Source organism: Cupressus sempervirens, chromosome 8, assembly GCF_028749045.1.
Source record: "Cupressus sempervirens isolate cs-2001-9-10 chromosome 8, ASM2874904v1, whole genome shotgun sequence".
NCBI classification, from domain to species: Eukaryota; Viridiplantae; Streptophyta; class Pinopsida; order Cupressales; family Cupressaceae; genus Cupressus; species Cupressus sempervirens.
In genome coordinates this window covers 644,693,262-644,707,221 of record NC_143125.1, presented here as the reverse complement: position 1 = coordinate 644,707,221, position 13,960 = coordinate 644,693,262, and positions in this window count along the sequence as shown.

Sequence of the window (13,960 nt, the reverse complement as noted above, 5' to 3'; positions counted from 1 at the left end):
TAAAACCTTTTGGACAATCAAATCCAAAAAGCTAAACAATATCTTAAAATAAAAATTATTGCTATAATTAATATAGACTCCGAGAAGTTCGACTTCACTAGAATCTTATCGGCAGATGAATACAAGTATGACTTTTATTACTTCCGCACGTTACGACGGAAGGCAAGACCCGACTTCAAAGCCGCCTATCTCATGAGAGCCCAAGTCTTTTGAAATTCCAAGGGTCATTCACAATCAGACTTCTCTTATGGCCGGTTCAACATTTTCTGCATTCTCAAAATCTTTTTTTGTTGTATTCAACCCACCAATCTGTACATGTCCAACATCCTAACGTTGCGTAAACCTCTGCAGCAGTGACAACGCATGTTGAATTAAGTTAATTTTAGTGAGATTTTCTAATATGAAATTCAAGGAGAAAGGACTCAAACATAGCATTTTAATTAATAGATATATAGCAACCTTAGTGTGCAATGCGTAGATACAACAGTCGTAGAATGAGAGATATAGCTTATATAGTTTTAACAATGAATCTGAGAGTGAAGACGTTATAGCTTGTATCTATAGAGAAGGAATAGTCAAAAAGTGAAATATATAGAGAGACACAGAGAGGTAGAAAGAGAGTTATAGATAAAGAATTAGGGAGATAGAGAAGAAGATATGGAGAAAAATAAAGGGAGGTAAAGGACATGATAGAGATATTGATAGTGAGATAGTGCGATAGAGAGATGTATCATATAAAAAGGAAAAGTGATGTATATATGGGCTCAAGAAAGGAGAGAGGAGCGAGAAATGTTTAAAGACAAAGGGTCGAGAGGGAGATAGAGAGATAAAGAGGAAGAGATAGAGATATATGGAGGAAAATGGGGATTGATAAATATGAAGCGATAATGATTATTTTTTTAATGAGAAGATATAATAAGGATTGTTATATATATATATATATATATATATATATATATATATATGCTATTTCTCTATCATATTAACTAATAAATAAATATTTTATTTAGGATCATATATTATTTAATATCATGTCTTCTTTAATGTTATATGTCATTCATGTTAAAATGTCATGTTTATTATTAAATTTGTAATTTTTAGATGTTCAATTTACAGTTATACATAGCATGTTTCAAAATATGCACTACAAAATAAAATAAAACAAATTATATAATTAATATCTATAATAAAATTTATGTATAATTAATATAGTACAAAGTTAGCTTAATATTAGAGAAAACATTGTGGTTAAGTGCACTTGAGATGGAGTAATAGTAGGATGGGTGTGTTAAGCCCTTGTTACAAATCCTGAGATAACTACTGACCATTTTCCTAACAATCTCCCCCTTAGCTTTTCCCAAGGGTCTGAGAATTTGAACCCATGACCAAGCTTTGATACCACTCATTAGATTGGGGTTTTCATTGCACCAAAATATCAGTCTATCAATGCCTGATAAAACTACTCAACTTATAGTACATAGGAGGCAATTAATCCCTTGTCATGAATCCCAAGGGGAGTGGGGTGACCTTCCCAAAAGAGTTAGTCTTTTAGCTCTGTGCACATCACCTTCATGTAATGAGGACTAAGTATTTCAATCATTTTCATGAGTGTGCACCATCATTTGTAAAACAAGGTTAAGAAGTTTGACTAAAAAACTAGACAATTCAATCTTCATAATACTATCACAATCTACATATAATAGTAAATTAAATATTTAGTATATAATATGTTAGTTATTTTTAAATATTAATTAATTAAATACATATGCAACTTAATACACTAAAAAATTTAATTATATTTATTAGTATGCATTATTTAAAATTACACGCGTGCGCGCGCACACACACACACACATTCTTTCAAAGAATCTAACTATTTTATATCTTTTCAATTCCTATACTTAATATATTTTCAACTTTACTTAAAATATTACATCATCCTTTATATTTGGTAATTTAGGGTGCACATCGGAAAAATAACATCTAGTCAAGAATAAGACTCCATTTATTACTTTTGAGATTTGAGGTGTCATCTTCATCTTATGCAATTATGATTTTAATTGATTATTTAAGAACCCTTAGTGCTTCCACTATTAGTCAAAATTGAGATAATTCAAATGAAATTCTTGAACCATACTTACTTTATAATACATCAATGAACTCTTTTAATCATTTTTTGATATGATTAAATTCTTTTCCTAACATTTTTAGAAACATATATACATATATAATAGTGCGGTTAGGTAATGTACTTTCATGTCATTAGGTCATTTTGAGATGGTATTTGATCAACATGTGGTAGTTTGATGGAATTGGTGAACAATATAAAGGTCATTTTAAAGTACTTTTACAAAATGATAGGTTATTTGATTATTATTTTTGGATAGATCTATTTATTTTTTCTATCATCTAGGAGGAAAAAATAATGTTATTAATGAATTAAAATCAATAGAATTTTTTAATATTTTCTAATTATAGAAATAATTGTGTTAGTTTCGTGAATAAGAAATATTTGTATATATTGAAATGAGCTAGCATTCTAATATGTATTTATCATGTAGATTAGTTGAAAATTTAAGAAACAATTAATATTTTTATATAATTTAAGCACCCTAAATTTTTCTATTTATTGACATATTCAAATAGGATGCTTTCAAAATATTTTAAATGCATCCAACTAAATGCATGAATTAAATTTATCTTGAAACTTGAAAGTTATTAAAAAAATACATAACTAACAAAAGAAATGTGTTATTTTTCTTCTTAATTAAATTGTGTGCCTATCTTTTTCTAATGTAAATACACGGATTAAAATAAGTATCAATCATTTTATTTATTGAATAAAAATTCCTTTATTATTAAAATAGCATACAAGAATTTGTTTAAATAGAATGTTTAATTGTATGAAAGAAAAACAACTAAAAATTCTATAATCTATAATAACTTCAAAAATATATTCATTATATTCTATTAACTTAAATATCCCTTTCCTTTCCTTTGTATAACTCCATTTTAGGATCGAACTGTAACACCTATTGAGAATAAGATATTGTAACTGAATTACCTTTTCCAAATGACTAAAAAACTGATGATCTGTTTTTATTTATTATTTATAATAGACTGATACTTGAAAGTAACATGTAGTGCCTTCCTAAATGAAGGTTACGTGACGCTTACAAAATGATAGTTTATGGTACCATGTATCAGATACTTCAAAATAAGCAGTCGTACTTGAAACAAGCATGCCTTACACCAAACGATGGCTTGTTTATATGATTTTATATCTTTTATATAGAGAACGTCTCTCCGCCAATTACGGCTCCAGAAGCCGTGTAACTCACGAGAGCCCCTGGTCAGCATTGAAATTTTGTCCTTGGAAGCTTGTACATTTATTATTTGAATAATTCTCGCTTTAAGATCATATTTCAGTGTGTAATGCCTTATGACCCGTCACCATAGTGTGAGTCACGAACATTTAGAAGTCCTCTCATGATCAACTGCTGTAAGATTTATGTCAATTCTACTCAATTTAAGATTAAGATATAAATCTTGTTTTGGGTTTTTCATTGACTTAAATTAAGGTAAATGACTTAACAACATCTATTTGAACATAATTAATCCCACTCTGTTTATTTAAACAATTTGATTTTATACGTTACCATTCCTATATGATAGGTTATTTGATTATTATCAGATAATCTGGATAAGTAAGGTAGTTGAAGAGGAGCTTGCAAGTTTTTAGCCGTAACATCAAAGCCGCCTATCTTGTGAGAGTCCCGGTCCTTTTCAAATTCGAATCGTCATCAACAGTGGCACTCCTGTTATCGTCGAGAGACGTACGGCTCTTTGAATTCAAAAAGCATTTATTGCATGACTTGAGGTAAACCACGGTTAACTTTCGACCGCAACGACTTCAGCGACTTCGAAACTCCACGTCTCTTCGTAATTTTAAGGGTCATCCACATTCTGACTATAGGAACAAGATACGCAAAACCTGAGTTCTTAAAGCACACTTTATTTGAAGGTGCAAGGGCAAGTTGAAAGCTTTGAACATATAGTTTTTTTTCCTATAGTCAATCAATGAATGTGTTCTTTTGCATTAATGAATACTTATATCTAATATAAAAATTGTACTATGTTTGAAATATCTGGAAATATGAATAGTTCTAAAGTCATCAGGTCATTGCAAATTTATCAACAAAACAATTTGTCAAGAGGGTGGTTGTAGAAGCACATATGATCATATATAGCTGTAAATTTGAAACACTTCGATCAAACAAAGAATTCTAAATGTAGTTAAGAATAGAAAAGCAAGACATATGTTAATAAACAATATATGTAACTATAAGCTTAATGAGTGAAATAGGCAATTAATATTTAGTGAATCAAAAATAAAATAAAAATACCTAAGCTTGTGGATAATTTCTCATGCTCATATACTATATAACAAAATACATTAAATCAAGAATATCTCAATCATTTAGGTTTTATGCAATTAAGCCTTTAGTTGTAGACATAAAAATTCAAGAACAAACAATGAGAACTTATTTATTTGGTGATTAATCTCTATATTAATTGGACCAAGCAAGATAGGAGCTCTTCTTCTTTGTGGAGGATGGAATTTTCTTATTTGAAGCAACAAACATTAGGAAATGCAAGTACAACATGGAGCTCAAAGTACATTCTCTTATCAAAAAAGATAATTATAATGATTTTTAAAAAGAATCATTATAAATTAAATAGTTATCAATTAGCTATCATATACAATTTACGATGCAATTTCATACTTTGTGTATTCATATTTAACAGAATATAGTTTCCAACATTTGAAATATTCATTTGATTTGTTTTATAACTAAATCTAGATAAAACTTATGTTCACCAAAAAAATTGTCATGTATACAAACCATGTCTGCATCAAAACTTAATCAACATGAAAGTATAAATTAATGTGTGCTAAAAGGAATTTTGTCAAGGAATAAAATATAAAAGCAATCTTTAATAGAAAATATGATTTTGACACATACCACACTCACATTTAAAATTTGGGAATGAAAGAATACCATTAGATTCTAATAGAAAATCTCTATCAAAATCAATGGAAACATTAAAATTTTAGTCCATGTATGAAAACTATGTCTGTAACAAACATTAATCAACATGAAAGTATATAATAATGTCCACTAAAAGTAATTTTGTCAAGGATCAAAATATAGAAGAAACCGAATGAAAAATATGATTTTGGCACATACTACACTCACATTTAAAATTTTGGAATGAAAGAATTCCACTAAATTCTAATAGAAAATCTATATCAAAATCAATGGAAACATTGAAATTTTGCACTTTACTTATTTCACAATATGGATAATATATTAATAATTTATCCTACCAAAGCCAAAAGTTGCATTGGATCTATAATTGAACAAATTTGGGTTATAGTCCTTTTTTTTGGTAACTATTGTATTATATTGAAAATATAAAAGATAAATATATTTGAAATTGTCATATAGTGACCAAAAAGAGACTCCCCATACAATCCTATCTCCAAACTATCTAAATATTAGATACATCTTTTTCATAGATTGCATTGACCACAGAAAGCTAGGCACCCAAACTCCATGCAACAACCGGGCCCATGACCATATACCCCTTCCTTCAATGGAACAAGCCCATGACCTATTCCTGGGTGAAATTAGGAATTCTCTCCCCACCATGTAGATCTACCACTGAAGCCCTACTTCTCTCCTTGGAAACACGACTACTACCATATATCAAGGAAACATCAATCCCCTCAACCACACCATCCATGTCACCTAATTGAGGAGTTGTACCATTCTATTCATGACCCTATTTGCAAGTTAGTTTTTGATAGACTATTAAGATCCATCTTTGTAAATTAGAACATATGACCTAATTCAAGAAATCTTCCTTCATTGTTTGGATTTCAATCCTTCTATTCTCACACACTCTCGTCTCTACAAATATTCCAAAAGGAAAAACTACCCCTTCCTAGCAAAGCTTGTAGTTCAATGAAACACCGAAGCCCTACTTCTCTCCTTGGAAACATCACTACTACCATATATCAATGAAACATCAATCCCCTCAAGCACACCATCAATTTCACCTAATTGAGGATCTGAACCACTCTATTCATGAAACTATTTGTAAGTTAGATTTTGATAGACTAATAAGATCCATCTTTGGAAATTAGAGCATATGACCTAATTGGAGCAACTTTCTTTTATTGTTTGGATTTTAATCCTCCCATTCTCACATGCTCTCATATCTACAAATATTCTAAAAGAAAAATCTACCCCTTCCTAACAAAGCTTGTAGTTCATCACCAGCACCAATAATCAACCTCTATGGGTATTGACGCATGTGCAACCTAACTCTAATTTCATCTATATACACCACATCGTCCAAACCCTCAACTCATTTGGGTTTTAGATAGTTCCATGCCACACGTAGGACCACCCATTTCCCCCCTCCAACCATTAATGCTAATGCATGAAAGAGGAACAAAATGTCTAGATTAGACCCAAGGTGCCAATCATGGACAAGATAATCATCAAAAAGTAATACAAAAATAGCCTCCCAAAATTAATCATCATCAATTTTGAACACAGTGTCCAGTCTTTTTAATGTGATCAACCTTGTACATGATGGAATCTAGAGCAAAGTTTGCCAAAAAAAAAAAAAAATCCTATTGATCACACTATAGAATGACTAGTTCCCAAACACTATTCTGAAAAATCAAAAGCATTTGGAAGAAACAAAGATGGAGAGACCATTATGAAGTACTACTAAATCCTCTAAATTAGAGTGTGTTGAAATGAATGCACCATCATTTTAATTACATCCATCTCATACATGTTTGCCACACACATACAAGTAAAACTATACACATGCCTTATAATGAATAATGCCACTACCATTTCATGTACCACCTAACACATGATAAATCTAAACACCTTTATTTTTTTAAATAAAAAATATATCCTCTAGATAAATTGAGCTAAATTCTTAAAATAGTTCAAAGTTTTCATTTACTGACCCCAATAAAACCACCTTATAAATTTCATCAGCGAATGAATTGGGATCTCTAGGCATGTATTATTATTTGGAAATTCATCCACTTCTTCCAAAAGAGAATGATTTTCCAAATATATCTATTCAAATGCCATGTGTCCAATTCCCCTTTAACAATCATATTCATCATGATCTACAAATCACCTTCAAGATGAATTCATTGAGCTCGGAACTTAATGCCGAACAAAACTCAACTACCACTATAATTATTGGTTTAATCTCAAACACACTTTGTACCAATGTCTAAAATATTACCATCTATATTTTTTACTACAATACAAAATCATGGTGGCCCTACATTCCCCTTTGAAGCTTTTTCAAATTTTATTTTGATCCATCAAGGATTTGGGGCACTTAGAAGGCCTTAGCAGCCATATCCATAACCTAAAGCAGATTATCCCTCTTAGGCCCATCAATGAGTCTAAATTTCAAGGTGCCTTATCTAGATTAATATTTGATGCTATATTTGAAACTAATTCTGAGACAACCAAATCTAGTCAGATTATGAATCTCGATATCACCTCCACCTTATCTCAGAACACCCTCGTATTTTGTTCTTTCAAAAAAATTCATAGAGTTGTAGAATGTATAATATTCCAAAATGGCACAAAACTAAAGGACTAATTTGGAATCAACCAATATTCTAGCCAATCCTTCAGCTTGGTTGGCATGGACCCTTGCTATTTTAACCTTTAAAAGATGAAATGGAATGCCTTCTATGCAACTTCACACTTTAGAAAGTGATGGTCCATAGTCCCTTTAGCCTGGTTACTTAGAGCACACCTAAATGGACCTACAAAGCCTAGCTGCATAAACCTATCACTGAATATTTCCAACAAACCAAGTGAGAGCTCATGTCTTAGGATGGCAAGAACTATGCCAGCATAAGCTACATCCTCATTTTTCCTTCCTATGATGAGTCTCTAACTGGGAATATTCCACCTTCACAACTTAGTAGTTCTCACTCTATGAGCTACACCATTTCAAAACATCTAGCTCTTTCAAGCCAATGACATCCCTTGTATTTAGAATTTCTCTTAGCTCAATTTGATCTCATAAAGAGAGATCAAGGAGAGTGGGATCTTTCCACTTCAAAACTTTTCTTGGTACTAGAGAAGTAGGATCCATAGAGTTACCCACCTTATCACCCCATGACATATCCTATACTAGGCTAAGAGGGGAAATTTTTCCTACTCATGTTATCTATTCCAAAGAAATTTTCACATCCTTTGCTAAATCACCCCAATCGCCTTATGAGGAATCCTAAAACATGACCTAAGAATTTAGGCATTAGTGAAATAATTGTGTCCAACACCAATGTTATCCATTTTCTATTCCATCTTGGTATCCATGAATATAAATACTCAAGTAAATCGTTCTAATCTCTAGCCCCCCTAGTACTTTCAAACAATGATATTTCTAGAAACTTTCTCATAAATTTTCCAATACACACACCAAAAAAACCTTTCTATTGCTTTTAGTGACCCTAATTTTGTGTTAAAGAAGTAGACCTTTGATTTATTTCAGTTCACCCACTACCTTGAGGCCAAACTATAGGCTTCCATGAATGTTTCATTATTCTAGCTTTGGCCAATGAGGTGACACCAAAGATGCAAGTTTCATTAGAGAACTATGAATGGGATGTAGCTTTAATCCACCTCACTATGCATTTTTACTAAATCCACTGGCCATTGACCCTTTTCCTTGAGATGGTTCTACCTAAAACTTATGCCAACAAGATGAATAAAAGGGTGGATATTGGATCCCCTTAACAAATCTCATAAGATGTTTCAAAGAAACCTTGAGCCTTCCATTAACAAGTACTAGAGCTCTGTATTATGAGATCACTCTACCTATCCATTTAATCTCGTCATTACAAAAAATGAATTATTTCAACACTATCTAATTTTTCCCCAAAAGTGAGGCATAAATTTTTGAACTTACTTGATTAGTGTTGATTATGATATTTTATTGTTTGATGCATGCATATCTTGAAGAATCTAGAAGAAGGGTTTGTTTGGTCAAAATGTATTTGACTATTCTTCATTAATTCAAATGTAAATAGAAGTGTGGGATGATGTGGTATAAGAAATTTGTCTTGTACATTGATATGTGTGTTGGGGTACATCATATGGGAGCATGATGTTTGAAAATGAAATTGAAACATGTAAGTGAAAGATTAAGGCAGTGAAAGGCTTAGAGGCTTGATGAACAATATTTATTTGGTGATGTTGCAAGAATTGTATGTTAATCATGAATAGGCAATAAATTTGAAGGTGTTATCAAGCAAGGGAGTAGCTAAGTATGAAGTGAAGTGATTTTATGCATTATAGTGGACCTACTTTGGCAAAGGAGTTTCTATTTTCTATATCATTCTACCTATTATTTCCTAATAGTTGCAGTAGTTAAAATCACTTTACTAGTTGATCCTAACAACTCCTTTACTATAAATCCTTTAATAGGGTAGAACTATAGCTAGTTTTATAAGTCCTCTAATAAGGATACACTAATAGGGTAACACTCCTAATAGGGCTAGAAGTAAATCCCTTAATTGGATGCCACCTAATAGTGTCTTTGTAAACTCTTGCCAGGGTTAACTTCCTTATAAGACATACTTTTGAAGAGTGCATAATTTTTTGAGTATTGATTCCCATAGTGGCTTTCATCCAAATTGGGTTTCCACGAGATGGAATCTCTATGTCAAGTATTTTATTACCTTTTGGATGTTCTTATGTGTTTCAATTTTTCATTTTCTTTTGTTAAGTTAATCTTGTAATAAGATTTAGATGTTCAAAAGGTGCTTAACTAGTACATTACTGATTCACTCCCCTCTTAGTAATCTAATACCTTGGAACTAACAACCAACCACAAGGAAATAAAATTATACATTCCTTTTTAGAAGAACAAAAAAAATTAAATAAAATCTATTTCTTTAATAAACTATTTAAATTGTGGCTATATCCAAGGAGCTAGTTTAGATACCTAAGAATTCTGTTTTACATGACCATCTTAAAATTTATCTAAATTGACACCTCTAATGGGACATTTCATCTCCCATTCAAAAGTATAGATATTCTATGTAATTATTTGATTGGAAGGTTCCTCCTATTTTATATATGAAAATCAATATGCATGGAGAAGATTAAGTGAATCTATGGCATCCTTATTATGGGGGCTAACATGTGATTGCAATGGTAGTTTCATCTCTATTATGGTTTTCACTTTGCGAACCTAAATAAACTACTCTATTGAGGTGATCATAATCTAAACTGAAGTCACAATCAGTATTTTAAATAACTATTGGAAGATTTGGATTGAAAAAACTCTCTAAAAAATTGTGAAATTTCATAAGGGGGTATAGAAGTCTATCTAGATTATAAATAATCTTATAGTCAATGGCCTTAAAATGCTTAAGGTTTGTGATGATTTTATTGTCTCTTGTATTTATTGAGAACATATTAGGCTAACTAATTTGTTCCAAACTTTGGTGTTTATCAACTCAACATTTATTATTGTTTGATTAATCATTATGCGCATATGAAAGTTAAAATTCTTATCAATGATGACATCTGAACATCCTGGAGGGAAGAATTTTTTTCTGATGATGATGATTTTTAGTTTCATCATTGGAATTTGAGGCTTGACTTATTCATGAGACATTATAATATGTAAATGCATGAAATCCAAGTGAATATTTATTGGGTTTTCATTCAATCTATTATTTTGACCACGTAGTTTCTACTCTTTTCATCACTTAATTTTCCCTTATTATTACTAGTTATGGACTTTCTTTTGGCCTTTGTAATTTTTCAATGAGTGGAGATAAAATAGAGCCTATCTCAATTCCTCCAAGAAATGGAGAAATAATCCCTTGATATGGAGGTAGATTTATATGGGAGATAATACCCTATACTAACACAAACTATATGATTATGACTCATTGATCACATAAGCATTTAAGGATTGATAAAATAATGTTATCTTGTGTCTATATAAAATTGACATATTTCTAAGGAAAGAACTAATCTCTGAAGTCATGGGAATGTTGATTAAAGGGAAAACTAATTCATAGCTCACAAGGTCTTTGATGAATTTTTCTCTCTATTCTCCAAGAAATGTTTTTGGAGAAGGTTCAAAAAACAATTGTAGGGATATATGACCACCATCATGATCATTTGGGCAAAGGTGGATAAAGTTATTATGAGAAAGAGTACATTGGATGGAGTTTTTACTAGCCTATTTAGCATATCATTCCATGTTATTAAACTATTTTAATGCCTCCATTTAACATTGCATAAATGAACATTGGCAAAATAGGACATACTAATCCTTTGTTAGAGCAATAAAGTATTTACTTATTAACTAAATCATATTGATTTAATTTTTAAGTCACCTATTATCTCTAGTTTACTCAAGCTAAAAAATTTGCATATAATAATTAATTATTTTATTAATTATTATCATGCAACTTAGGTTAGTTAACTATTAAGGTTTTGACCTGCTTTATAAGGAAGATCCCTCTTTATAATTATTACATTAATTCACTTTTGACAGTAAAAATCTCTCTTTTTTCTCATCAAGAATGTCTCATCTATGGATTTGAAAATTCCAACCTCTATATGTTTTGCTTCTCTCTTTCTATGGTAGGTGATTGCATGGAGGTGATTCTTGGGAGCTATGGGTTTGATCTTTCATCAACTTTGACATGGTAATAGAGCACTAGATCTTCATGCCCATGTTCTATTTATGAGAGATTTGGCATCGATTTTTAGATCTATGGCTTTTAGAAAATTTTGTATTAGATCTAGAAAGGACCTATTTTTGGAGTACTTTGAGCACAAATAGACTTTATCGTTGAGCTCAACGCACTCAACAACCCTCATTTCCATATTAAATACATCCAGTTTGGATGTTGTTAAAATTTGAGGCAAAATATTTTTCTCCTAGACTGTTTTGGCCTAGGCATGCTTCTAGATACAAAGAAGACTTTTTTTATTTTATTTATCAAAATAAATCTTTGCAATTTTTTTACAAAGATTCATTTACAAAATAAAAAATTGGCTCTACCAATATTTTAAAATAGGAAGCGGCAATATTTTTTACAAAGTGGAGCACTTTTTTCATGGTACCTTGAAAGTACGTATGCATGAAAGTACTCCATTGACCTTTCTTAGCCTTTGGAGCCCCACACATTCCTCACTGGTCCCTATGCATTTAGGGCCCATTTTACTGTGGGAATAGGAATAGGGGAATAGGAATAGCTATTGTGGAATACTTATTTGGGAATACAAAATGGGGGTATGTATTCCTATTCTCTGTTTGGTTCGGCCAAAATTTGATGGGGAATTTATGAACCCAAAAATTTATGATTTCTAAAATAAATAAAACTGCAATAGGAATATGTATTCCAATTCCACCTATTTGGGTGGAATTGCAAAACTCCATTTTTGGGCCAAAATTAGAATACGTATTCCTATTTTATTTTGTATTCCAATTTTGATTCGGTACATCCAAAAAAAGAATTCAAAATTTTAAGAATTTTCATATGCCTATTCCACTTGTATTCTTGTTGCCAAATGTGCCCTTAATGGTACCCATGCCTTAGTCTCACCGACCACTTCTATCATTCAGTCATCTTATTATTTGGCAGAGGTAGATTGTATTTTGGATGATGCCAAGTTCAAGGTCTCCTCTTTAAAGACCATTTTACCCAAGCAAATTTGCCATCCTAGCCTTGAAAATAAATCCACACGCCTATATGTGAATGTGTCACTCCTTTCTCCATTTCTTGTGACTCTACCATGTCACCTATTGAAGGATGTAGATTATTTTTTCTGATTGTGCTCCACCAGACATATCAGACCTCCACATGCATTGGTTGTATTTCCTCTTCACTAGTTCTTTGGGGTATTTTAATCCACCTTGGGCTTCACCCAATAGTTTTTGTCATTTTGGGCGGTATTTGCTGAGACTCCCATTTTTTTTGTTTTTCCTCCAATCATAGTGGTTTGGCCCTTGCCACTTGTCCTATGCCCTGGTACATGTATGAAGATTCTTCCTATATCGATTTGTTCCTCCAACTTTGGGATCCAATAACATTTTTTGGAAGGGCCCAATCTTCAAAACCTACAAGTTTTATTGGCTAGTCCTACATGTATCCATGCCAACTTATTTTAAGAAGAAGGATGCTTTTGTTCCATGAATAGTAGTTCTCCTCAAAGGTCATAGACCCAAGGGCATCCTTCACCCCCATACTTGCACATTTTCCCATGTTACATGCTTGAAAAATCCTAGTCAATAATACACATGTGCACCTTTGTTTGGTGGAGTTTATCTGCTTTGATTTTGTAGACCACACTTGGTATTTTGGTGCCTTTCTTGAAGCACATGAATTTTATTGGGAGGTTCTGTATTGTGCAATTTTTTATGTCCTAGGCTACCTTTGACTTGGAGGGCGTGGTTTTCCTAATCACACAGTGCCAGATCAATTTTTTGCATCACGTCTAAGACCCACGTGGTTTGAGAGTAATTTTTTTGGGTGCCTTTAAGCATGTTTCTTGATCTCCACTAACCATACCTCCATGTGGCATAAACTAAGCCACCTGCTCTCACGAGCTTCTTGTGTTCATTTGGGCATTTGTATTGGCCACTATTCACTTCTTATGACTTCAAGGTTCATTTTTACTGGCGGCATTTTGGAGAAAAATGCATTTTTTCTCCAAGTCTATTGGTGGGATATAATATCAAGGTTTTTTTTAATAAAACTTTATTTTTTAGCACATGTGGAATTTGGCCACCAGGGTTTTCATCTAGCACCAACTCTTTGTTCTCAGATATTTTTTCTAATAGGGATCATTTTTATGGC